Here is a 27,951-nt window from a genome sequence, read left to right as displayed (position 1 = left end):
ACCCATGACAAAGCTAGTGTTTAATCTCTAGATACGGTATACAAACAAGGTAGGAGAATAAACCAGAAACCCACTCTATCAAAATGATTGCATAAAAAATGTCTTGGTTTGAAAAATTATGTAAAAACTCCAAATATTTATATACTTTGGAAAGTGTGAGCTAAAATATAAAATTATATTAGAAGGAACATTTTTGTTAAAACATGTTATTTGGACTAATTTGAACTAGTTCTGTTTGAAGGATGACTACAAGTATAATTAACCTCTTGGTCTCTGTATATTTGTATCCCTGAGTTTAAAAAACTTGTGAATGAGTTTCATTTTCACTTTGAAAGAAGTTGTTACAGGGAAGACTCATTATAGCTGACACTTTGCTGCTGCCCACATTTCCCTGATGTTTCCTCAAAATATGACTCACACATAATCAGAATAGGCAGGGTGTCTTTATTACTTTGGATTGTTTTAGGGAAAGCAACAGATGGTGGTATTTGAGTTGTCCAGATATAGAAAACATGGCCTTGCACTGTCAGTCTGTCTCTGCATCTTGTTTGTCTTTTTACAGACATAATTCAAAATAATTAGGCAAGTATTTAAGTTCCTGCTTGAGCAGAAAAGTGGATCAATAATAAATGCTTGAAGTTTTCCATCAGGTTGAAGGCTTCCTGAAGTCAATAATTACATGGATGAACCCTTTCGCTTTTGACAAAAGATGAGCCTCTATCTCATGCATCTGTTGAAATCCTTCAGCATCAGACAGGACTAACACTTTACTTATTTAAGGAAGGGAATTTAACCTTTAGAAAGTTTTACCCTGAGGAAATGAAGGCTGTCTAGTTCTCATTTATACACATTACACTTCTTTTTTTTCTCTATTATTGCTCTTATTTCCTCTTAAAATTATTATATTTTTCAAGAAAAAAAGCAGATATTCTTGCTTGTGAGAATAGGAAACCTGTGCTGAACAGAATACTCCTGGTTTGGGGGAAGCTGCAGTTCTTGGCTGACAAAGGGTGCTCACGTTAATTAGATCTCTTACACAGTGTGGGGGTATAAAGACCTGGAGGAATTAGCTCTAAATGCTAGTTTATGTTTATGTAGATGAATTGGAGCAAAGCAGAAATTGCAAAGGAACACAAATTAATACTTCATTTGTTTTTGTATCCTCTTTTTAAAAACCTGAGTAGAGAGATCAGAATAGCACAATTCAGATTTATTTACAGTCTCTTCACTTTTTTACTTGGTAATAGAATATGTAGAATTAGGGGAGTGAGTTTGTATAAACCATGGTTTGAAACATGACACAGCTCCTCTTTTCCTATCTTGTGCTGGGAATAAAAGTCTGCCAACAGTGATAAGAAAGTTCTGTTCATCAGAATCTCTTGACACAGTGTTTTTAAACAAGACAGTAATGGAGAAGAGTCCTGGGAGTTTTGGTTCAGTGTCGATTATATTTCATAGAAATAAATAATCTGTAATGGCATTTTAGTATTAATAATATTCATCTCAATGAAAATACTTTTTTACATAGAAAAAATGTTTGATGTGTACATATGGATTTGCACTGGGAGAAAATGCACAGCTCACTATGAAAGAATGCTAGAGTAATATCTTTTCAATGCTTGTTGGCTTCCTAAGTCCTCTAATAAATTACAAAGTAATTTAATCATACTCCATAATTGCACTCTCTTGAAAGAATAAACTTGAGATACAGACAATATCATGCTTAAAATACAATGATGTTGTGTATCACTGATTGCACACAGGCACTAAATTAATGGCCCTCATGCTGCCAGGCAGTAATAAATAAAGAGTAGATGCTTATGACCAAGTGCACATTTTATTAAAAACTGAGAAATGTATTTTGACTCGAGCACAGAGAACAGTTAAATGATGGCTTTCTTTTTTTGGCTGGTTGAAATAAATTTCTTTTGAAATTTTGTTATCATCACCAAAATTAACTAATTTGATTAACTTTTCAATTCCAGTTGATAAAAGCAATCAAAATGAATTTTCTAAGTCTTGATGCTCCAAGATGATCCTGTTGTGCTTGGAGAATCCTGTGGCCAGTGTGGTGTGTTGGTTATTTGTGCAGCCCCACAGCCCAGGGCCCAGGTTTGCTGTGGGTGAGCAGCTCAGCGTGTGCTTATTCATACAATGCTTTAAGCAAACTAAAGAAGTGATCAAAACTGTTGTTGGTTTGCTTGAGTTACCAGGATTGTGGATGACTAATTTTCTTTTAATGTGCAACAGATGTGCTTACTCTTTATAAAAAAAACCACTAACAGGCTCTGCTGTGAAATACTTGATCAGGGCTGGATCTTTTTTTATAGACATTTGTTTTCCCCAATGTCAAGATTTTGACTATGGCATCATGTCATTCCTAAGGATAGTTTTCTTTTTAGTCACTGGACTGCATATGTTTGAGAAAAAAAAGTTGCTAAAGTTTATGTTGCTTTAAAAGGTTGTCAAAGGTGCATAAAATTTCTTGAGCTCCAAATTTGGTTATTTGGTGTGACTTTTTTATATAAGCAAAAATAGGCACACAGCTACAAAATAATTCCTATATATGGAGTCAAAATACAAAATAATTTTATATATGGAGCCCAAACTGGTTTTTTTTGTGAACACAGTTCCTGTTTTAGAGCACACTTTCAACATGGGAGACAATAAGTCATTCTATTACATGAATAAAATCCTCTTGGCCATTCACTGTGATTTTATATATGTAAAAATATTTGATCATCTTATATTCATTTTCATTTGAAAACACAGTTTTTGCAGGGGACTGCATAGATAAGAAAATTTCTGAAAAGTTCTGCTTGCTGTCCTTTTGAGCTCCTCTCAAGTAGACAACCATGTTGTCTGATTAATGTTGAACTTTTATGTATTTTTTTAAGACCAAGAGACAACTTGTAGCATTTGAGTTACTTTTCAACCACCTGAGCTGGAAGAAATTAAAGGTAAAGGAACTTTTTTTTGCGAGACATTGATATTGTCCATCTTTTCACCTAAGAAAGCAAAGCATAATTCTATCTTCCCGAGAGTTATCAAATTGATTCATTAGAGAGACAGGCTTTCATTAATCTGAAAAATGTATTCCATATTTGCTTGGCTATTGAATACTAGATATTCTGAAGGATGTGGGAAAATGCCCACTTAAAACTAAAATTAGCTTGTATCACTCTTTGTTCCATCTGTTTCTATTTTACTGCCAGAATGGGGAAAGAAGAGGTAGAAGGTTAGCAGTGGAAGTACTTGTAAAAAGCAGGAATTATTAACCTTGGTGCTGTGTCAGCAGTGTATTCAGCTGCTACTGAGAAGAACCAAATGCTTAGGAAGGACTTCAGTCCTCCTCCTGTGAGTCTCTGCAAACCTGAGGTCCTTCTGGCTGATCCTTCTGCTTCTCACAGGTCGGGTCCTCACAACGTGAGCACCTCAGCAGGGTGATCCCAGAATTCCTTCAAATATTGGTTCATTGTGCTGCCTCCTCAGAACTCTTTGTGCCTGTTTTGCAGACAGCACTATGACTAAAGCCATCTCCAGTGGGGTCTTGGCATGACCTTGAGCTTCTTCCAAGCGGCTCTGTGACCTTGGATGTGCTGTAAATGACAGCAAAGCCCCCCTGTGCAGCTCTTGTCCTGTGCTTGAAGGCCAGGCTGTGGCTCCTGTCCTTGCTGCACTGTGAGCAGACACACTGCCCATGTGCCCCCTGCTCAGGGGGTCCTTCTGCACACAGAGATTATTGTTTCTCAAACAAGAGTTTAGAAAACTGCTTGTATTTCTTCACAGCTACAGTTCATTAATTTGCCTAATTGCATGCAATTAAGTAAACTACCCTAAATTTATGTTTAAGGATTTTTAAACTAATATTGGTTTGTAAGTTTAAACTTACAAGTTTATAATATTTTTTTCTAATATAAATATAAAAGTATCTGCAGGGAGGGGGCAGAGGATGGAGCAGGCTCTGCTCGGGGGGCCCAGCAATGGCACAGGAGGAACGGGCAGGAACTGATGCCCACGAAGTTCCCCCAGGACAGGAGGAAGAACTTCTTTGCTGGGCAATCCTGTGCCATGTGCTCTGGGCTGGCCCTGCTGGAGCAGGGAGGTGGGACCAGATGAACCACTGTGGTCCCTTCCAGCCTGATCCAATCTGGGATTCTGGGATTCTGTCAAACTAGCCATCATTTTTCTCTTACACTTTAAAGGAAATATAATAAAGACCAGTCTTCCTGAATGTTGTTTCCTATTTAAGCTGGAATTCATAATATATGGAATAACATATTTATAGTTTAACATTCTTCAAGTTGGAGTTGAGCTAACTCTATTTTCACTCTTAATGTTCTTCTTCTACTTTGCTTTCCTGCATGTTCCCCATTAATCCTTAACTTTTTCTGTTACTGATCAGCTTTGATTTAATATAGTTAATTCCAGCATTGTCCAGGATCTAGAGAACTCTCTACTGTGCTATGACTGCTGAGGTCTTAAACATGTCTGATGATGCCTTAAGCCCCTAATGGTTTTTTATTTTTCTAATATTGGTAAGCCTTATAAGTTTTATAAGTAGATTTTAAAAGCAGCAACCCTCCCTCCTTTGTCCCTTCCTCCCTGTCATGGTTTGAATCTTGTTTTCCCCCAGAGGCTAAGAAAAGTGGTAGACCCCAAGGGGTGGAAACCCCTGGAAGTTTTGGAGTTCTGTCCAATGGGCGCTCCTGCAAAAATGTCAACATCCCACAAGCTCACTGGAAAAGAAGAGTTGTTTTTTGGTTGTTGCAGGAGAGGTGGCCATGTTGTAGAGCCATGAGGAAGGGGCTCTGAGCCCCACAGGGGGGCTTTGGCCCCCAGCCCCCAGCAGGGGCTGTGGGGACCTGGAACAGCATAAAGCTGGGCTAGGTGCCTGTAGTTATGCCGGGAGATGTTTTTCTCCATGGGCGCAGAGCAGCAGCCGGCACTGACCAGAGAAACGGTGGCAGAGAGCCAGGAGAGAGATAAGGACCTGAACTGGAGAAGTAACAGAGACATGCAGCACCAGAGAAAGGACTCCTGGAAGGAGAGCCGGGAAAAAGGAGAGCCAGCAGCCTGAGAGACAGAGTTCTGGGGGTAAGACTGTACCAGCCCCCCAAAACTCCTTTGAGACCTCCTGGAAGGAGGAAGATGATGGACTCTTACTTGAAAGAGCCTTGAAGTGCGACATGCACTGCAGAAAGGAGCTAGAGAGCTCGGAGAGGAATGCAGAGGGGGTGACCTTGGCTCCCCCCTCGCACTGCTGCCACGGTGGCAGCCTGAGGCAGGGCACAGAGGCCCTGCAAGGAGCTGAGTCTCCTGGAGATACCAGACCGTCACGAGGACCCCCCTGTGTCTTCGTGATATGACGTGGTGATACGACCTTGTCTGGGGTTACGAAGCCCACGGAAGACCCCTCGGTTGGAGGCGATGGGGCCGAGAGAGGCTTGGATACCTCCCTCGTGAGTGCTGGCAGAAAGCCAGCTATCAGCTACTGCATGCATGAGATGAGGAGAAACCTGCTGCATAAGAAGATGCTGCTGCTTAAAGACTGGAAGGGATCTGTCCTTCTTTCCCTCCTGGACTTTTATTTGGAGGGGGGAAGAGACCTGATCCACTGTAAATACTATATGTCATGGTAGAGATAGTTGTGATCGTGTGTATAATGTGATATGGTATTTATTTGTACAGTCATTGTAATATATTCCCTTTCCCCCACTTTGAGTCTGGTGTGTTTTATCTGGAAAAAACCCATCTCACATTAGGTTGAGATGTGGGAGGGGGCATGGAGCTAGGGAATTGGATTTTGGGGCTATCTCAAACCATGACACTCCCTTATCCCTTTCCTCCGTAGCACCCTTGTTTACACATTCCTTAACCCTCTTACCCCATTCTATGCTCCCTATATCAATCCTACTCCTGAAACCAGTAGAAATGTTTAGTCTTTTGTCAAGGCAAGGCCTAGATTGTTGGCAGAACAGCATATCAGGGCCTAAACCACAGAACACGGTCAAAAATTGGGTAACTATGTACCCTTTGTGCTCTGAGGGAGAGGAAGATGGGATGAACAGGGGGTGCCGAAATGCACCCCAGACCGATTTTCAGGGGGTGGACCCAGGGCGGACCAGAGTAAAGGCCACAGGGTGGACACATCTGGGATTGGATGGATGGTGTTATAAAATGTAACATCTCAGGAAGGGCCAGCCCGCATCTTGTAACATCTTAGCCTTGGCAAAATAAACCCTTTGTTATCTCACCCCTAATTAACTGCTCCGGGAGATTTTTTCAGCACTTAAATTCCACGGCAACACTGACCTACACAAAATCTCCATCTCTCCTCTGGGACATGCCATGTAAATTTGGATGACTACAGAACAATTCAGATGAAGTTGTTTACAGGTAATTTTAGTCATATTTTCCACAACACTCCATTCTGTTTCATTTTTTTTAGCAGTAGGAAGAAGTGGTGCTAAAGTTTTCCATGCTTTGCTTGTTGCTTTGGACCACGGTCCTCCTAGAATTGAAGTTTGTAGATACTTGTGTCTTTTTTCTGTTTGGGGTTATTTTGTGGGAGGGGAGGTTGTGGGGGTGTTTTTGTTTGTTTGCTTGGGGTTTTTTTGTTTTGTTTTGTTTGTTTTGTTTTGTTTGTTTGTTTGTTTGTTTTTCCTATTCTTCATAGGAACAAGGAAAAGGCTTCATTTGGAGACTTGCACTGGGGAAAAACTGGAGGGCTGTTGATGGAAGAACTGTGGATGGAACCTCAGGTTCCCCCAGGAAGCTGCAGAGGAAATTTTTTAGGAAAAGGTTTTCCTCAGACCCAAAAATCATGGAAGTGGATGTACTTTTATAAAGAGAGGAGGGGGTTCAGGTGGGTTTAAGCTGTGAAGCTGATGCGTTTTACTGACTCAGGAAAGGTGCAGGGCAATGTAAAACTTTCTAAAGTTAAAGCTTTCTGCTGCTTTGTTAATTCCTACACATTCCTGATACCACCATTTATCACAACAAATGGCTTCCTTCCAACATTGACTTTCCAGGTCTTGACAAATATATTCACATTTAGAGAGTTCATTATGTACATTATACATTAATATACCTCATATTCTTTTCTCCTTTGGGAACAGAGCAGGAAAGCATCCTGCATTGCCTTTCTTGGCTTGGGACCACAAAAAGGCTGTGAAAGCTGATTGGAGAATTGCTCTTTTTTTTTTCCAATTCACATAAATGAGTATACTTGGAGAAAACAGTTAAAGATAAATTTAGCATTCTCAAGAAAATCAATATGTTAATCCTCTTTAGAAAATGTATTAGTTTATTTGCTCTCATTTTAGATGAATATAAGAGCATATTAAAGATATTATTCATACGCAGTTTTAGTGCATGTGAAACTTATGTCTCTCCATTACATGGCCTTTGGCTTAATATTTTTACCTCCAGAGTCTCTGCTATAAAGGTGGAGTTAATTTCTAACACTGGTAATTTCACTGGGTTTGATTATCTATTGCATTATATCATAAAATTTCTATGATCTTGGATACCCATTAAAGATAAACCTGGGTGAGTAAGAGAAAGCTCTCAGGTCATATCATTATCAAGGTATATTCCAGCTGTATTGATATAAAATATAACATATTCCTTGTGGAAAATGTCAAACAAAAAGCTGTGGGCTGGAAAACATTTTCTTACTATTTCTGATATTTATAAAGAAATATGACCAAATATTTGAAAAGCCATAATTCTTTATCGCTTTTTCCTCAGGTGACATATTGTAACACCAGGCCTCTGTGGTGGTTCTTGCAGAAAATTAGAGCCTAATATCTTAAATTATAGACCAAATTACATGTCAAATGAAATTCAAACAATACCATGTCTTTTTCTTTTAAAATTCCACTACCTGAAGCTGGAGAGCTTTACAGATTTAAACTTTTAGAAGATTTTAGACATGTTTAAGAATCACTAAAGCTGTGCTTTACCACACTCCAAGCATTAGGAGTTGTTTCCATCTGAAGTTTAAATGTGCACCTACATTTTTATTTAGGTGCAGGTGGAATTAAAGCAGTTGGTCATTTATCTTCTTGGTCCCTCGCATGATTTCACTGCATATGTAATTCCCATGGTGAAGTTTGAAATCAGATTTAGTTGATTGCAAAAAAAATATACATACAAGGAAAACAATCCATCATGAATAAGGAGATTGGCTAGGGGAGAGCAATGTGGTTTCCATCATTCTGGTATTTCAGGGTATTTTGTTTCCTGGTCCAACTGTTGAATGCTCCTCATAAGTGTTGCAACTTCTGCCTTTGCCCCAGGGTACCATTTTACAGTCTAAGTGTACTTTCAAAAAGATATATTTCTTCTGTGAAGATTTTTCCCTGTGAAACATTTCCTAGTCTACTAAAAAACCCTTCTGAAAGTTGTCTTCAGGGAAGCTGATCAGAACACCTTTTTTACTGCCCATGCTTGTCAAAATAATACTTTACTAAGAATTTCCTGAAGAATCTCTAAATAGTTACAGTAACAATTTAAGCAAGAAAACAATTTATAAAATGCTGACAGAAATAAAAAATTACTGAAAAATGCAACTTTGAAACATCTCATTTCAAAAAAGATTCATTGCTAAATACGTATTTTGTTTTAATTTGAAATTCTTTTGTATTCACAATGTAAGTATAAAATTGTTTCATAGCAGCACAAATTTTGATATATAAAACTAGATTTAGGGAGTAAAAACTGCACTGATTTTTGTAAAACAATTAAAAATCCCTAATCTGTTGTGGCTATGATGGTATTGACATTTTGATATAAAATTTAGAACTAATGGATTTTCCTCATGGGTTGTATTTATAAAGATTGGTGCATATGTTGTGGTGGAGGAATTCTTTTTTTCTTTTTAAATATCAAAACTTCCTACAAAATGCAAAATTTTTACTTTGACTGACCTTTTTCTCCATTAGTCTCTCAAATGTGTAATACTGTTTTAGTAGTCCCTTAAATTTCATTCAACATCTTCACATTATGGGTAGGATAATTTAGTGTTAAAGCTTTTGGGTGTGACCTGAATCCAGTTCTTGACTGAATTAAAGTCCGTCATGAGAAAAGTCTAATAAACAGAACCCTTTTTCTATAACCAGCCAGGCTATTTACTGAATCAGTTGAGTGTATAAAGTGAGGATTAGAAGTTATTCAAATGGTGTCAGCAGTATAAATATCCGTCCAGATATAAACCTGAATGTATAAAATATAAATATGTGGAAATACATTGTGCTTAAACTTACATTTTCACTTAGGCCACCAGGCTCTGGCTGTCAGAGTGATCTTGTTTTTAAGATAATTGAACTTGTTCAACTCTTGGGGAAGTTTGAGATCTGTATGTGAATGGAAGTGCCCACATTTCAGGATGGAAACAGAGGATCTAGGAATCTGATGTGTGTTTAGTTTAGTATGTCAGGCTTAATCAATATTGCTGCTGGCAAACCCAGAACTTCTGCACAGGGAAATAGGAAGGGGAGAAGGGAATTTGATTGCTTTTTGCCCACACCATCTGTGGTTTTTTTGCCATCTCCTCACAGCATGTTGTGGGTGCCACTGGGAGTCTCCAGCCCAGCAGCCTCTCAGGCATGGACAGCCCGTTTCCCTCTGCAGTGGGGCCGCGATGGTGCCTGGCAGGGCAGGAGGCTGACTCCATGGCCCTATGCATTTCTTTGCTGTCAAATTAACTTTCTTACCTTGTGTTGTCAGCTCTAGAAAAAAAGAATTGATCTGCATAAAAGGAAGCATTTATTAAAATAGAAAAAAAAAAGGTAAGGAAGGGGGAAAAACCTCTTGAACAAGTGTACACGTGTATTTATTGAAATGGCTTTCTTTGGAACTCATTCCAGAGGTAATGCTGTACAAATTTTTTCACTAGACGTTATTTGTTAAAAACGTTCTGAATTATGTGAAGATGGCAAAGGGTCTGCTTGTTTCCAGAACAAAAGTATCTCTCTGTTTATGCCACAGATCCCTCAGTGCTGCAGCCCAGGAACACCCCGCTGGGTCACGGGCTTTCTGTGCTCGACGACGTACAAACCCTGGGTGGAAAGGGAAAAAAGTAAATCATGTAGGTCGCTAAAGATTCACAAAAAAAGATCCTGGAGCCAGGTACGCAGGGTCAGGAGGGCACAGAATCATTTTATAGCAGTGGCTTTCAGGGTAGATCAGCTGGAATGAAGCTCCAGCCTCCTGCTCCCCAGGCTAGAGGGGCGGCTGCTAGACCTGCTCCCTCTGGAAGAGTTTCCCTCTGAACAGCTTTGGAAGTCAGAGCTCTGCACACATATATTAAAAATCAGACTGTACAAGGGGGCATGAGACAGGTCTGACTGTTGGTTTTTTTTAATATCGGATTATAGAAACTGGAAATGTCAGGGAAAAGAATTTCAGTGAACGAAAATAGCAAGAGATCAAGAAGAGAAGCAGTTGGACAAACAAGATACAGTGGAAGGAAATGAATACAGGCCTGGAAAATATCTGTACGGTCAGCCCAGTTTCCAGTGCTCGTGGGGGAGTTGAGATTAAAATGTCTAAAACAGAAACAGAATTTTCAGTTTATGATACAGAAAAGCACAGGCTGGAGCAATCAGACCGGAACGTATCCTTTGTAAGTTAAATTCAAGGCATAGCTCCGGAGCATTCCAGGGTAGCCTGTAGACTTCTATAACCAATTTTTAATAGCTCTTTTGACAATGCATGAGGGATTGAAGGAATAGGGTTGCAACCTTTTTTTACATTACTTCTTTCTGAAAGATTCTTAGCAAGCCAGGAATAGAGACTGAGAAGGTTTAACTCTTTGGTAGCACAGATGTTAGGAGTGATGAATAATGATATCACCAAGTATCAGGACTTATAGAGTGTATGCTAAGAATATCTACCCTGAAATTCACCCAAATATGGTTTGGAGTATTAGAAAACTTCTGGAATTACAGACAATGACAAACCTAAGGATTCACAGCTGCCAAAGGCTGTGTGTGGAAGGAGTTGTTCATCTCTGATATTCAATTTCTCAGTGAGAAGGCTGAAAATTTTTATAAAACCTGACTAAAAATATTTAGATGTGTAAAATGATACATAATTCTGTACCTGAAACACATGCCAAAAATGAAACGTAGCAACCCATATAACTATATCATAATTTAGGAGAGAGGGTAAAGATCTTCAAAAGGCAGAAAGGATTTTGAACATCTTTCTGTGTGTACCTGAGAGTATGTGTACCTGAGAGTATGTGTGAAAAATCTGAATTTCTAAGAGCTAAAAGTCCTACTGATGAGGTCTTTTTAGATGTCTCAAAATTAAACACATTAGACTGCCATTAAAGTAATCATAAATTACATACACCCCTATAGCCCCATCTTGGGCAAACTCCAGTGATTTCTTTTTAATGATTCCTATTTTAAGTGATGCAGCCACTACTTGCCAGGTATTGTCGTGAGGCAATTTTTCTGTTGACATAATCAGGATTTATTTGAACTCCTGTCTCCAAAGGTATGATTAATGGATGTACACATGGAGTCCTCAAAGAGATTGTTTTAAAAATAGAGGCAGGTGATGATTGGTCAAGTATTTTAAAAATCCAGATAAGTAATTTTGTTTAATGAAGGTGAAGGTGAGTAGGGCTTGGGCCTGTATTTTCACATGTCCTATACCCTACACTGAGTGATTTTCTTTTTTTATCCCTGAAATCTCTGTGTTTTGGGATGAATTAAACAATAAATGGATTCCATTTTTTTTCCCTGTGTTTGAATTCAGTAGGGTCATACACAGGATAAAATTAGGGTGCTGGTACCTCTTTATCTTCATAATGCCTTTAAAAGTATATGTAAAAGGTAAAACTAACTCCTTTCTATGTACTGACAGCACATTTGGGTTAATATATTCACATCTCAACTCGTAGCCAGATCTGCTGTTTTAAATGATTAAATGTTAGATTTGATATTTACACTCGGACTGTGCAAAAGTCAAAGGGAACAATTTGTCAGCTCATTCATATTTTGCTTCTGAAGCCAGTTAACTAATCAGTCTAACAGAGAAAGAAGTAAGATAAATGGAAGCCATTCTCTTATGTAGAAAAGTGTACATGAAGATAAATTTTTCACATTTTGCTTCATTTCATCCACAGTTGTCACTGTCGTAATTGCTTCTGAGCACTCAAGGTGCTCTTCAAGTTGCTTCTATGATCTGGATTGTTCAAGCTATTTTGGAAGGCTACTGGCTTGCAGAACTGAAATTCTCTGCATTCTTTTTTTTCTGTATTCCAATTTAGAAAAAAATCCTCTATGTTTTTATATACAGGGTATTTGCCAAATAAACAATAAAGGATCAAGAGCTATGTAAGACACCAGTTTCTGCTAGAAACAAGCTTGCTTATAGGAAATCTTGAGCAAATTAAATCTTGCTGCAATTGCTAGTAGTCCCACTAGTTTATACTAAAGCTATGCAATAATCTAGCCTCAAATAACTTGCAGTAAGTTCTTCTCCTGCCATGGCTTCTACTGATTGAAGGAGTAATGGGGTCATCACCCTTTGCCTCATCAAAAACCTGCAAGATGTCTATCTTCAGTTCTATATTGTCTATATTCAGTTCATGATAGTAAGCAGGTATTTCTTGTTGCAACTCATGACCTAAATTATGATATGAAAAACCCTAAAAAGTCTAATTATTTTGAAAAGGGAACAGAGAAGTCTGTTTGAAATGCAATCTTGATCATGTTTTCATTGCAGCATTGCCCAGGTGGGCAGGAAGGCCAGTGGCACCTGGCCTGGATCAAAAAATAATGTGACCAGAAGGACCAGAACAGTGATTGTCCCTCTGTGTGGGGCACTGCTGAGGCCCCTCAAGGGCTGTGTCCAGTTTTGGGCCCCTCACAACAAATTGAAGGGTGTGAGTCCAGAGACGGGGAGTGAGTCCAGAGAAGGGAACGGAGCTGGGAAGGGGCTGGAGCAGCAGGAGCAGCTGAGGGAGCTGGGGGGGCTCAGCCTGGAGAAAAGGAGGCTCAGGGGGGACTTTCTGGCTCTGCAACCCCCTGACAGGAGGGGGGAGCCAGGGGGGTCAGGCTCTGCTGCCAGGGAACAAGGGACAGGAGGAGAGGGAACGGCCTCAGGCTGTGCCAGGGGAGGGTCAGGTTGGACATCAGGAGGAATTTCTCCCTGGAAAGGGTGGTCAGGCCTTGGCTACCCAGGGAGGTTTGGAGTGCCCATCCCTGGAGGTGCCCAAGGAAGGCCTGGCCGTGGCACTGAGTGCTCTGGGCTGGGGGACAAGGTGGGGATCAGGCACAAGGTTGACTCCTTGGGCTGGGAAGTTTTTTCCAACCTTAATGATTCTGTGGTTCTGTGATCATATTGTGTTTTTTTATTGAGAACTCTTTAAAGCCTAAAGGAAAATGCCAGGATTTCTGAAAAAGTCTTTCCCCCTGTTAACATAGAATCATTTTCTGACTAAATTAATTATAGTGGCATAGTTAGCCACATATGTAGCGTTCTCATTAGGGTTTGAATCTGATTCTGTGCAGTGTGATTTTACGATGGATAAGCATGTGAACAGATAAGTAGACCCAAAGTAGCTGTATTAAAATTGCTGTAAAAGGTGCACTAGTTTTCTCAGCCAGATTTCTGCGGTGGTAGACTGAGAGATTCTTAAATAGGCAGGTTCCTTTTGGCACCCTGTGCACTTTAAAAAGAATTTCATTATAAAACTCCCTCAGCTTCGTGCCAAAGGAATTCAGGGGTGGGACTGGATTTCTTTCTTTTATGGTTTGTCAGAAATTTCTTGGAGTTTTACGGCATTACATGTTCAACCCCTCCAGCTGCTATTGGAAATGTAAAACTAAACAATAAGCTCAGAAAGGTAAATGCATGGTGTTCTTAAAATACTGATGCAAACTGGGCTTAGCTCAGAATTTCCAAACCCACATAGTTTTTGAGTTTTAAGGCTCTGCAGGCCTTTTTAAAAACCCTTGCATGTTTAAATCAATACATTCTGCTGGCAGTAGATTTCATGTTAGCCAAAAATATGTGGGTCATCACATACTTTTATAACCACAGAGTGAATTTAATTAATCATTTATTATAAAAATAAGATTTTTTTTTTCCTAAATAGAAAATTTAATTCAATTACCTGGAGTTTCATTCCTTCTTTCATACAATAACTTTGAGTAACTTTAAAGCTTGAATTTTTTCCCCCTGAGAAATCCAGCTTGGATTCTGCCATCTTGTTCTTTCTACTGCTGTAATTACAGTATTCAATCAAGTTAGAAAAGTATTCTCCTGGAAAATTTGACAAGATAAGGAAAGAAGTTTTCATTTAAAATATTCTGTGATTTAAAGTTCTTGCTCCTGGACATTCCCATGCTCCACTGCGTCGGTGTATCTCCACTGATGTCTAATAGAAGGTCAGAACTGACTAAATATTCCTGGATTCCCTTTTTTTTCCCCCCAGTTTTTCAATATTTTGCTCAACATTTTTTGCTTGTTCATATTAAAGGGAATAAAAGTCAGCTTTTTTTCTCCACAGCTGATTTTGTGGAAGTGTTGTGCTTTTCCCTTGCCTTGATGGCAAACAGAAATCAATGCTTCTCTAACATTAATTCTGAAATTAATACCCACTTCTGCTAGAGATTTTTAGAAGACTAAAACTAATGCATATTCATTAGCAATCAGAACAATCTTTATAACTGATTGGACCCTATGAATGGTATCAAACTGATCTTCTGTCTTTTGGATATTAAATATTCATAGAAAGTATATGGTATGCTTTCAAAAGCAGTTTGTTTTTTGGCCTGACAAAACACATCCCAGTGTCCCTAATACACTTGGATTCATCTTCCATCAGGATGTAGCTATTACCAGACCCCAAATTTCAGCAGCTGATCTAGTGAATTGTCATTTATTGCCAAGTTAAAACAAAATAGTGTGTGGTTGCAGAGAAACTGGGCTAACTTTTCAGTTGCTCTGTCCTTGCAGAGCACTACTACATTAATTGCAGTTTCTATGTATCACTTCTAGGAAAATGGAGAAAAAAAAAAGAAATTTAAATAGGGGAATTTGCTCTTCTTGGAGTTGAGAAATGCAGGCAAATGTGATCTGCTTTTCATTTCCCAAGAAATATGGTCCTTTTCAAATAAGTCACATTTCTCTTTTGTGTCCTTTAGCCTACCCCAAGTGGCTTGCAGTATTTATCAACTTTAATCAACGTGACTGACAGGAAACCTGATAATAGAGAATAGCTGTCTCCACTGGTGGGGCAAAATCTTTTGAAATGTCAGTAGTGAATACACTGTATTTACATTTCTTTGGGATTCTCACTTTTAAAAGATTTTCATCTTTTACACTGGGGGGATGAAAGTAAAGGTTATTTAACTATACATCAGAAATTGTATCTGATGACAGTATGACAAAATACTCCTGCTTTCAGAAGGGCAGGATGCTGCCTCTCATCTCTGGTGCTGTTCCAGTGGTGTAGCAAGCTCAGAGCTGCTATTTGTCCTCTAATATTGGAAGCTGTTCATCATCCAATTAATGAGAGTCCTGGAGCTTTCTTTTCAAAATCCACTTTGGGTTTGGCCGGTATATTAATTCTGTACAGAGATTTATATTGTGTTAAATAGAAACAATTAAAATTAGTAATCAATTACTTCTGGACTGTCCTGAGACACTTCGCTCTGGCCAAAGGCAGAGTATGGCCATATCCTCTGAGAAGGGCTGAGTCCTCTGGTTGTGCTGGGTCAGAGGGTGTCGGCAAGATGTGCTCAAGAGCAAAAACATGTTACAGCCAAACTGATCCCTTTTGTTTCAGTTTGTGAGGCCCAAAAGTTTGGAGAAATTTGGCTTAGTGTTGTCTAAAGTGATCAATGAATTTTTTGGGGCTCTGGCCAGCAGTTCCTCTCCTTCATCTCTTCGGAGTGTGGGGCTGCTAAAGCTGGGACCTGTGTTAATGGCAGCAGTTATGGTCCCTTCTGCACATCTCCTTTTTCTGAGCATTGCCCTGGGACAGAGCCTCTGGGTGCACCTGATTTTATATTAGACACTAGACAGCACAACTGCTCAGACTGGGAAAGCTGAACTCTGGATCACAAGACCTTCTCTTTTCATCCTGTTAAAGATTTGAGGAGAGCACCCAGTGAGCTTTCAAAATAGTCACAGGATCACAGAATAGTTCAGGCTGGAAGGGACCACAGTGGGTCACTGGTCCCACCTCCCTGCTCCAGCAGGGCCAGCCCAGAGCACATGGCACAGGATTGTGTCCAGAGGGGTCTGGAATACCCCCAGGGAGGAGACTCCAGCCCCTCCCTGGGCAGCCTGTTCAGAGCTGGGTCACTGCCCAGCAAAGAAGTTCTTCCTCCTGTCCAGGGGGATCTTCCTGGGCATCAGTTCCTGCCCGTTCCTCCTGTGCCATTGCTGGGCCCCCCGAGCAGAGCCTGGGCCATCCTCTGCCCCCTCCCAGTTACTTATATAAGACTATATAAGATACTAGGTATATAAGAAAATAAATCTATATAAGATGCTAATAGACTCTGCTTTCTGGCATTTTATACCTCTACACTTCTTTTTTATTTTACTTTATGTTTCCTTTGCATTAAACCTTCTTCTTGATATTAAGAAATGTTGGATTCTCAGTTGTAACTCTGCAAACATCAGAAGGCTTTAGAAAAAGAAAAGTCTGCATAAGAAATACTGGAATCATGAGGAACAGCTGGAAGTGTCTTGTTTCTCAGTGAGATGAGCTTTGCTGATCCCTGTGGGTCCCTTTTGATAACTCCATTATCCTACAGAGCTGCTGACATCCTTATGGAAACATTTCTGCTAGCATTTCAGAAACTCAAAATACAGACAGTTTTGCTTTTGACTATAATTTTTAAGAGTATTGGTAAAGGTAATATTTTTAAGTTATTCTGGAAAAAATCTGTAAAATAGTTTTTTAAAGTTTCAGGAAAAAATACGAATCAATTATTATTTATATTTTAATGTCAAAAATGCCTTTAAAAGATATGAGAATTTATCACAATATTTTTCAAGGAGAAAGTTTGTATTCTCTGGCTTCTCTTTGAGCTTCTAACTTTGTAACTTATTTTTAATGAAGAAAGAACAAATAACTTTAACAGGAGAGTAATCGAGCTGTGGAGATCCCACCATGGCAAACACATTTTTACGAACATGGAACAACTAGAAACACCTACAACTCACCAATAATGGTGTTTTCCCCCCACTTTTCCCCTGTAATCTCTCAGTTTCAGATGGATATGCTGTGCCCAGAAGCAAAGTTATCAAGGCTGGCACATTCCTCTACTGCCATTCCCATCAGTGCCTGAAAAGACAGGAGCAGGAGACTTAGAGTATCTTTCAACTGCTTCTGGGAATGTCCCACAGGCAGCACTGGGCATCTGGGGAAGGCTGAGGGGCACTGAGGGTCTGCAGGGATGGACCATCAATGACAGCTCCCATGAGGGTTCAGGCTGAGGGGGAAACCAAGGCGGGGAATGTGCTTTCAGCACAAGCAGCTCCCAGGGTTTGTTATGACAAAAGTCTTTGTGCTTTTTAAGCATTGGAAGTCCATTTCTTACTTCCTTCACTTTAAGATAAACTGTACCCAGCCATCCCCCAGAACTTGTGTGACAAGCTTCCCACATCCAGGATCTGCTCTGCCTCCTAAAATGTGCATGGATGCTTCTGGAGAGACACTGAGACATCATTTTTCAGGGAAAAGGAAAACATGATTTTGCAGCAGGTCAAGGAAGGACTGTGACCCCCTCCCCCCCAGCTGCTCTGCAGAAAGCAGCGTGGGTGAGTTTGCAGTGGAGGGGAGTTGCTGCTCTGGTTGTGTAAACCAGCAGCAAGGAGATTCAGCAACTTCTGAGTTGCTGCACAAACTCAGCTCTATTTTCCAGTTAATCTTCATCAATGCTTCTGTTTTCCACAGTATATTCCAACACATTCGAATAAAAATACCCCTCAGCACATAAGCAACTAATCTTGAAGACTACTGAAAGCACTTGGAACTAGAGCATTCAGGTATGTTGGGATTATTGCATTTTCACACGTGCCACGCACACCTGTGAAAGCTCTCACCATCTGAAAGTACCAGTAATCCACAAGAAGTACCTGGATGACCTTCACACAAGAAAAGGCAAAAAGGGAATATTGCTATAATTAAAAAGAATGGGACCAAGGAGGCAGGTTCTTGCTAACACCTCCATGAATGTGTAGCCTGTGCTACTGCTGAATCGCATTTTGCTGAAAACCCAGGGGTTAGACATGTAAATACGGTAAATGGGGAGCACTGCCAAGTTGCTCCAGGGAATTCTCTAGCTGTAGTTGCATGTCCTTTCTCACTGAGCAGTCAGATTTCCCTCTGTTTTCAGCCCTGGTTTACATCTTGTTTTAATCCTGCTCCCTGTATAAGGCCACCTAGCATGGGTTTGTCTGGAACAGCTTTCAATTAGCCTTTATTGAATTGTAATGGAGAGTTGGATATCTGGAATAATTGGCAAGTAATGGACCTATTGAGGACCCATGTGGTAGAGGTCAAAGGGACCAGCCACTGTCTTGCTCCTGCCCAGGAATATGGGATGGTTCCAGCTGTCACTCTGTGCAGGAGAGAGCGATGACTTGCCATGCACCAAGCAAGGCAGCCACCAGCATTTAATGCTTCCCTTTGGGAGAGCAAGACAAAGTGCCAGCCACGCTCCCTGATGTGGACATTACCCCTCTGCAGTGCCAGTGAGGGACTCTGGAGGGACATGGAACTGTGGGAGCAAGTCCAGGGGAGACCACCAAGTTGATAAAGGGACTAGAGCACCTTCCCTATGGAGACAGGCTGGGAGAGCTGGGGCTGTTCAGTCTGGAGAGGAGAAGGTTGTGTGGAGACTTCACAGTATCTTCCAGGGTCTGCAGGGGCCTGCAGGGAAAGTGGAGAGGGACTGTTCATCAGGAACTGGAGTGACAGGACAAGGAGAAGTTTAGGTTAGATATCAGGAAGAAATTATTCCCTGAGAGGATGGGGAGGCCCTGGCCCAGGTTGCCCAGAGAAGCTGTGGCTGCCCCTGGATCCCTGGAAGTGTCCAAGGCCAGGTTGGACAGGGCTTGGAGCAATCTGGGCTCGTGGAAGGTGTCCCTGCCCATGGCAGGGGTGGGACTGGATGTATCTTACTGTCCCTCCCAATCCAAACCACTCTGTGATTGTGTGGCACAACCAGGGCTGTCTGTGAGTAAACCGTGTCACACTGTTACTCTCCAGAAGGTACAAATTAGGGGACACTAGTCTTCCTTTAAGAACAAACTTTGGTAGCAAAAACAATCCTCAGTAGAGCACTCCTTCTGTCTTGCTTATCTGACATGCAGGCACACAGGAAAGCTCATAAATAAGCCACCAACTATTGACTGATTGAAAGTTTCTGTGCTAAAAAACTCTGTGGCCCCACATATGATTCACTCTCAAAAACAGCCTCTACTGTCTGGAGGTTTCACATGATGAGCAGTACAAGCCTGTCTTACAAGGAGTCTGACACATAAAAAAAGAAAAAATGGTGCTAACTGGTGTTTGGGACTGTCCATACTCTCAGCACAGAACACTGAAGGGAAGAAATGTCTTCCAAATTCTCTTTGGAAACTAGACCCCTGGTCCTCTGATGGGTGTTTGCTCACACAGAAAACTTCTTGCATTCAGTGCTAACTCCCATATTAGAAGGCAGAACTCAGAACGCTGGTATAGATAAAAATACTTTCTGAACTGAAAATAAAATTGGTTTAAAACCAGTATTTTGGTGTATTTTGAGAGTTACGCTGGAAATATATTTGCATAAAATAATTTGAATCTTTGGAAGTGCCCAAGAGTTCCACAAAGAGTGTTCTGAAATGTGTCACAGCGAGCCAAGTGACAGCATCTCTCCACTGGCTCACTACCTATCACCTAGGGCAGAATGTTGTATTGAAGAAGGAGCAAGCCAGGGGATATTGATGACCAAAAAATGGGAATGCATGGAGCCGTCAGGAACCAAAACAATGTGAACAAATGCATCTGAAGGCTGATGACTACAGAGATTGTGATTCTGCATGACACATTAACCCTGTCTGCAGAGCCTTGCAAGTGCTTAGTGAAAAACAATCCCAGCACTGGGAATTCCTCTCCCAGGAGAGTGGCAAGGGAGGTGAAGTGATTTGCCCAGACCAAAAAGAGACCTCTGTTGGAGCTGGGTTTAGGGTGCTGCACTCTGTGACTACTGGCTTTGTCTTCCTTCTGAAGAATATGGCAATACAGATGCAGCTGATGAAAAAGAGAGAAATGTAGCGCTTATTTTAAAATAGATTTTAGAAGTGTTTGATCTACAAATAAGGCAAGCATTCTCCTACAGAAAGGCATATGAATTTTGAAGGAATTACTTTTGATTGAAGGAGTAAATATTACAAATTAAAAAACAGCTCAGGAAGGAGTTAAAAGGAAATTCAGAAAGTGCATCATTAGGGCCATTTTTGTTTATTTTATAAATTACTGACCTAAATTTGCTGATGACATAGAAAAGGGAAAGGAGGATAAAGTAAATACAGAGGAACAGAGCAAATAAATTCAAAATGATCTGGATAGATTCAGCTTAGAGTCTGGATAAGTAGCTTATTCAGCTCAGTTGTACAGAAGTGTGAAGTAATAAGATTAAGAACCAAAAATAATCAAAGAGGATAGAGCCAGAAAGAAAATACAACAAACAACACAATCTTAGAAGAAAAATAGACTAAGTAGTTTTCACTGTTTATGGGGGAGAAGATACAAGTTGCTGTGGACAGACACTTTGCCCCAAACTGGGTTTAATTGATGTAGTGTTTTTATTCTCATTTCAGTTCAACTCTGTGGTGTTGTTTTTTTCCTCCCCACCAAATTTGGGTGCCTAAAACATGGTGATCAGTGGAAACAAACAAAAGTTTATGAGATATTTACCTACCAAAATTGTGGTAAGTTTCCATTTTGCCTTAAGGAATTTAAAAAAAAAAAAAAGGTTTTATTAAACCTGAGACTTGAGGAAGACAATGTTTAGCCATTTATTTTTTTTTAATACAAACTTTATTTTGCCCTCATACTGTTACAAAACTGAACCCATATAACCACAAATATATTCTATTAAAGAATAACACAAAGCCTTTTCTCACAAATGATCCTCTACCAAATAATTAAAGACACCATTAGCAGCCACTTTCTGTTCCAAATCAGGTTACTACTTTTTCTTTAAGAGGTACTTTTATTGTGTTGGAGAAATTATACTGGGTATTGTCTGTCTAAAGTAGCAAAACAACTCCATAATTGAATTCGTTCAGAGTAATGATAACAAGATTTAAAACACAGTTGCGACGTAGGAAAACTTAGTGTAAAAAGACTATTCTATTTTTTCAGCTGTCAACTAAAAGTATATTGAATTTTGCAGAGCAAATTCAAATAAAAGTATTGAGATTAAAAGTGATAAAGCAGCAACAGTGAGATCAGAATCCCTCCAAAAATTAGATTAAATCTTCTTCAGGACCATAAAAACCTCATTATCTTGACATGACTAGATCAATCATTACAAGACAATTATCTTAACAAGTTAAAGTTGCTTTGATACAGGAATTTAAGACTGTATTTTTTTTCCTTCTCCTTGGTACAAAAATAGGCTGTGTATGGTCCAGGTATTCCTGAGCAGAAACTGAGACAGACACATTGAGACTCTCAGGGTGACAAATTAACCATAAAGTCTATCTGTAAACATCAATAAAGTCCTGCTTTGAGCAACAAACACTTCCATTATATTGAACTATGGAACAGAACAACACTAACTCTTGTCATTCTGTGGTTTATTTGCTGTATGTATTTGCTTAAGGTTGGTTTGGTCTCTTCACTTCTTTAACTCCAGAGTTGTTCTTGCAGCAGAAATAGTGTTGCACTTCCACTGGGGCTGCTGCTGCCCAGCTCAGGGCCTTGTCCTGGGAGTTCGTGCTCATCCCACAGCTCTGAGGGTGAACTGGGCTGTTATTGATAAATGAATAACTGAGAATGGCATGAAAACAGACCCAAAATAATCACAGCCAGAACCCAAAAGAGGGAATCCTGACCTTTTTAGCCTCACTAATGACAGAAGCAGGACTTCAGCCTGGTCAGGAATATGATCCTTATTCCATGAGAAAGCATGCAGTGTCTTTATTGTTTCTGCTGAAATATTCACAGTATGTTTTGTCCACTGTGCAATAGTTTTGTGGGCATTGTTGTTACTTTGGGGTGTCATTGACTGGTGTTGGAGTGAAAACTTGCTCCCTGCCTACAGATTTCACATCATCATGGCCAGTCTTCACGAACGAAGATTTGGGAAAGGTCTTTACCCTTCGAGCCTGCGCAGTGGGTTTTTTAGGTGAGACACAGTGTGCGCTGAACTGAGCCCACCCTTTAATCCTGAGGTTCATCAGCCAGGGCCGAGCGAGCTCAGACGGTGGCATTGAGGTCCTCAGGACGTAGGTTTGTTTAGAGTGACCTTCTCTTAGATGGATGGCCTTACAGGGCTGACGAGCTCCATCTGCCCGGAGAAGTTCCCTGACCGGGAATCGAACCCAGGCCGCAGCGGTGAGAGCACCACATCCTGACCACTAGACCACCAGGGGCCTAGAGATTTAATTCTAAGACAAATCAATATGGTTTTGTGTCAAAGAATGAGGCAAACATGGGCTTTTATTTCAGGTCACAAAAGACCCTTGATGTAATAATATAATGAGTGCTTTAAATTCTTTCTAAATAAAAACAGACAGTTGTATTTTGCATCCTCTGAAAGGTGTATTAAATTAAGATTTACCTTCTGAAAGTTTTTTGGTTGCCAGTTTTAGAAATAATTTCCTACTAAATGCACTTCCAGTAGGAAGCATCTCTTAAAAATCATAGCATGGTATGGAACCAGTACAGAAAGTGGTTATAGATACTTACAGTGCCCAAGCTAATTATAGTTCTAAAGGCTGAGAGAGTTGGGATTGTTCAGCCTGGAGAAGAGAAGCTTTGGGGTGACCTGACTGTGGCCTTGCAGGGCCTGAAGGGGCTACAGGAAAGATGGAGAGAGACTATTGACAAGGGCTGGAGTGACAGGACAGGGGGAATGGCTTCCCACGGACAGAGGGCAGGGTTAGATTGGATGTTGGGAAGGGATTCCTCCCTGTGAGGGTGGTGAGGCCCTGGCACAGGTTTCCCAGAGAAGCTGTGGTTGCCCCTGGATCCCTGGAAGTGTCCAAGGTCAGGTTGGACAGGGCTTGGAGCAACCTGGGCTAGTGGAAGGTGTCCCTGCCCATGGCAGGGGATGGAATGAGATGGGCTTTAAGGTCACTTCCAGCCCAAACCATTCCATTATTCTCTGAAACAAGTGATGTCATAGACCCATGAAGGACAGCTGGTGTTAGGGAGCCTTACACAAGCAGTGGGTTTAACATTCCACACTGGTTTAATTCCCACATAATTTTTCAAGTTTTATTAACCCAGACAACTCCCAATAATTATGATAAACAGACATTGTCATCAAAAATCAGCAGAAACTTGATAAGATTAAGTACAATGCAATACATCTTCCTTGCTCACAGAGCCTGTATAATAAATTATTTCGAGGCCCCAGAATGAGGCATTGTATAATTGAGCAAAACAGATCCATTTTTAAGCATGCTTATTTAAATGCAAACCAGACTTTTTGAGAATGGTAAACTTGATTAAAATCCCTCTTTAAGTGCAAATCACAAACAACAATATCTAATACTCACAGGCCATAACCATCCTATTAATAATACAATTTATTTTTCAGATATAATTGTAAGGTCTTAACTATGTGGCAGCTGTGATCTACTTTAAAAATTAGAAACTATGAACTCACAGTCTTCTAATGTGACTAAAATACACACCACAGCTGAGTGACCTGCATTTGGTAACTGCAATACATTAAATGATTAAATGATCAGCATTTGGGTGTTTGCCACATCATTTTCCCCATCTTTAGTGGTGTGCTCCATAAATTATGCTATTTCTGCTATTGTGTAGATATTAAAATCAGATCCAGAAGTGTCTGAATAGGAATTTAGTCATTTCAGTCCTGAATACTTTTAAAATTGGTTCCATCTTTACATGCTGGCAATACTCAATTATTTAATTTTACTTTTTTAAACTTTTTGGGTAGGTGCATTGTGCTTTTGCATAGCAACAGCATTTCAAACTTGAGATGTCTGAACAGGCTATGATGATCTCATACTTTAAGTAAAACTGAATTTAAAAAAACCCTGGTTTTCCATCTTATCTTTCAATAAGGGACAGATTTAAATAAGAATTTTTGGCAATCAGATGCCACAGTCCCATAAACCAGAGCTTTTCCCTGAAAGCAGTGACAACTTCCACTTTCTTTAAGGGTGTAAGTGGCGGTACAGGGCTATGGTTCCTTCTCCCTCACACTTTTACGAGGTGTCACCCCTTTTACCAGGGGATTACTGCTCACCTCCTAATTATGCATTAATTTCCTTTCCAAAGGCTTGCTCCCATGTGTGTGTTGCAACACACATTTCAGCTCCCTTAAGAAGGGGCTGAATCCAAGCCTCACCCATCCTGGGCACTCTAATGCTCCATTACTACATTTGTATTAAGGGATATCAGTGTGTTGTGTTCAGAAAGAAATGTTGTTATGCTCATGGTTGCCCTGTTTTCTGAAGTCCCTGATCAATTTTGGACAGGAAAAATATTACTCAATGTACAGCTGAAACTTGTGTGCTCTCCTTCTTTTTTAAATTTTATTTTCATAAATTCGCAGAATTAGGCAAGTGAAGAAAAACTTCCCAAAGAGAAAGAGGGAAAGCTTTTTACTTTCAGCTACAGTTTTGCAGCCAGCATGTATGAGCTGTTTTCCTTCATCATTGTATCAAACTCCAACAACAATAAAGTTTCTGCTTGAAGCAGAAACAGAACTTTCCACCAAAATCCCTCTGCTGAAAAAGCAGACTGAAGAATGAGACATCTGATCTTTGAAACAGCCTTAAACTTTGGTGAGATATAAGCATTGTAAATGGAATATTTATGACTTTAATAACATATATTACTGCAATGTTAACAGCCATTTTTTAAGACCAGTAAACTACTTATTAGCAGCAATATGACTGTGCAGTTGAATTATGAAAGAATGAGCTCTGAGTTAGGCATGTTAATGCCTGAGGAATGTTAGATTCCTGCACATGTAAACCAGGTTTGGGAGCTGAGGGGTTTTCACTCTAAATTCACTCAGTCTCCTCTGAAAGTCAGTCTGTCATTTATTACAGTCATTGCAGCACAAAATAGGACTCCCTGTGTGTTTGAAATGTTCTGTGGTGTTGCAGTCCTATATTTTGGGAAACAGGACCAAGTTTGATGGACTGGGAGCAGCGGTGGTTGCCAGGTCCCTGCTGCCCAGTGGTCATCCCGCTCTGCTCCGGGGCTGGCCCCGGGCTGGCTCACCCTGCTCTGCAAAGGAGCTGAACCCAGCGCCAGCAAAAATAGAAATTCAGCTGCTGGCTAGTGCAGGAGAAGTGGATTGAAGAATTCAGCAGGGAAGGGGGCTGACAAATTCCGTTTTGCAGCTCTATTTGAGGGTTGGTGACCTTTTCCAGGCAACTGTACACTGCAGGGGAGAAGGGTGATGGTTTAGCAATTATTAGTAACTATTTAACCTTATGGTAAAATGATTGTATACTGGTTCCCTTGAGAAGGCAAAGGCTTTTCTGGAAGCATGACCTTTTACTTGTATCCCCATTTTCCTCCCTGTCTGTCGTCTCCCCTTTCCACATGCCTGGTTTTACATCATTGGACAGTGATGGCAACGATGAATATGATTTATCAGCTCACCTAAGGGAAGTTAACATGAACACAAACTGTGTATCAAACACTGCTGAAGGAACAAGAGGCTGATTTTGGAACAGTGGTCATTCAGGTTTCTGCTTCAGATTTTGTTTCCACAGTCCATGTATTTTCCTACATTAAAATTGATTACTGCTAGGAAATATCAGCCAGCTCAGCTATCAACAGGGAAATCTATTCTATCTGCATCACAGTGTTGCTTCCTCCACAGTAATCTTGTTGGGCTGGGAATGCATGTCCCTGAAAATGCTCAGAATGGCCAGGTGATTCCTGTCTTGGAGAAACGTGGATCAGACTGTTATCCCTGTCACGTAGCAGCATTCCTTGGATGCCAGTCATATGAGGATATTCAGTTGTCTGGGCTTTTCTAGGTGTGAACTGTCTGTGTGCACATGCACAGGCAATAGTATTTTGGTTGGTTTTCAGTGCTTTTCTTAGTCCTTGTTCACCCTGGGGCGGGGGGAGAGCTGAGGGCACTGGGTGTGTTCAGTGGGAGGAGACGGAGGGCAGAGCTCACGGGGGCTGCAGCTCCTCACGAGGGGAGCGGCTGGAGCTGTGTCAGGGCAGGCTCAGGTTGGATCTCAGCCAAAGGTTCTTCCCCCAGAGGCTGGTTGGGCACTGCCCAGGCTCCCCAGGGCAGTGGGCACAGCCCCAAGGCTGCCAGAGCTGCAGGAGGACAATGCTCTCAGGGACAGAGTTGGATTGTTGGGGTGTCTGTGCAGGGCCAGGGGTTGGACTGGATGGTCCCTATGGGTCCCTTCCAACTGAGGATATTCTGTGATTCTGTGGTTTGAAAATGTTGCACGAAGTCATTTTACTGAATCAATTAATCATTTTGTTTTACAGTAGCATCTAAAATGTGTCTGGCAACATGCAATAAATCCTGATATTTTCAGTCTAGATATGAAAGAAGAGGAGTAGAATAAAATGTCCCCTATATTTCAATGGTTTTATATTAGCTATATCAGAGAGAAACTTAGAGGAACAGAATTAACCAATTTCATGGAGCTGACTCCATGTACCAAGAAAATATACAAAGGAAAAAATTAAATGAGAGGAGCTGAGGCTGGAGGCAGATCTGATTTTGAAATTAGAAGAAGCAGAAAACATAAGTAGCAAAGTGCAGATTTATGAGGATTGCTGAGGGAAGAACTGTATATTTGACTTGCATAAGGTAGAAAGGAGATACCCAACATCTCAGGTGATACAGGTCAGATAATGAGCAGTTTAGCAAATGTGTTTTTGCTATGAGATGAAGAGAAATGTTGGAGTAGATAGAGAAATGCAAGTGTCTGAGATCCCTGATGAAGTATTTTGGTTAAAATTTCATTAAAAAATAAATTTAATTTCATGCAGATCAGAGGATTGCTTTCTAATTTGGGAAGTCACAGCATTGCATACTGGAGTGTATAGTCCACTGCTCTGAGCCTGTAAGCTGCTATTAACAGACCAAGTAATTAAAAGATTTAGATTAATGTCAGACAGGGATTACAATAGGAAACTTTAAACTAGGACCAACTTTGACAGTTAGTTGAAGGTTTATTAAATTTTTTTATGAGCTTGAGGCTGATTTCAGTTTCCAGTATGGTTTGTCCCATTAATGTTCAAGGTGGAAATCAAAATAAGTAAGTAATGTTATCACTCAACGTATTAATATATAATGAAAGTTTGGATCCAGACATGAAACCACAAAGAAAAGCAAAACCAGGAGACTCTTAATTGTAAGTTTACAATTAATTTCTAGTGTACAAGTGATTTTTGTAATACTTTATGCTGAATCTGGCTAAACCTGACTGTCTGTCATAGCCTTGGTTAAACTCAATACTTGTCAAGACACTTTTGACCTTGGCTGTCTGACATGTTCCATTTGTGATTTCAACCCATTTTCTCTAAAATATCCTTTATGCTGCTCATCATATGCAAAGCACCAATATTGAAACATAATCCCAGCAATATTATTCTTTCTATTTTACCTCTGAAATCAAGAACACTTCTATTTTTTTTCACTATTTTAATGAGAAATACTCAGTTCAGGGTTTTGTTCTTAAAATACTTCAGAAAAAATAAATATATTTGTA

The 27,951-nt window shown here is 40.3% G+C and overlaps 1 protein-coding gene and 1 long non-coding RNA gene across 3 annotated transcripts in view; one reads left to right on the top strand and one right to left on the bottom strand.

Moving 5' to 3' along the window:
• LOC127479160 (uncharacterized) overlaps nucleotides 1-27,951 on the top strand; it is a 252,120-nt gene that overhangs the window by 185,717 nt on the left and 38,452 nt on the right. The gene's annotated exons all lie outside the window — the stretch shown is intronic.
• On the bottom strand, nucleotides 15,969-18,911 carry LOC127479179 (uncharacterized). 2 transcript variants are annotated; one of them, XR_007907488.1, is made up of 4 exons: nucleotides 18,821-18,911; nucleotides 17,209-17,329; nucleotides 16,560-16,666; nucleotides 15,969-16,117 (listed from the first exon to the last, which is right to left on the bottom strand). It is a non-coding gene; the product is annotated as an uncharacterized LOC127479179 (long non-coding RNA). The 2 variants fall into 2 exon arrangements; XR_007907489.1 differs by lacking the exon at nucleotides 18,821-18,911 and having other exon boundaries at nucleotides 17,209-17,739.

Source organism: Manacus candei, unplaced genomic scaffold (assembly GCF_025592945.1).
Source record: "Manacus candei isolate 608988 ecotype Guabito, Panama unplaced genomic scaffold, ASM2559294v1 h1tg000065l, whole genome shotgun sequence".
Lineage (NCBI taxonomy): Eukaryota > Metazoa > Chordata > Aves > Passeriformes > Pipridae > Manacus > Manacus candei.
The sequence above is the reverse complement of the archived record's forward strand: the minus strand, read 5'-3'. Positions and strand labels throughout refer to the sequence as shown.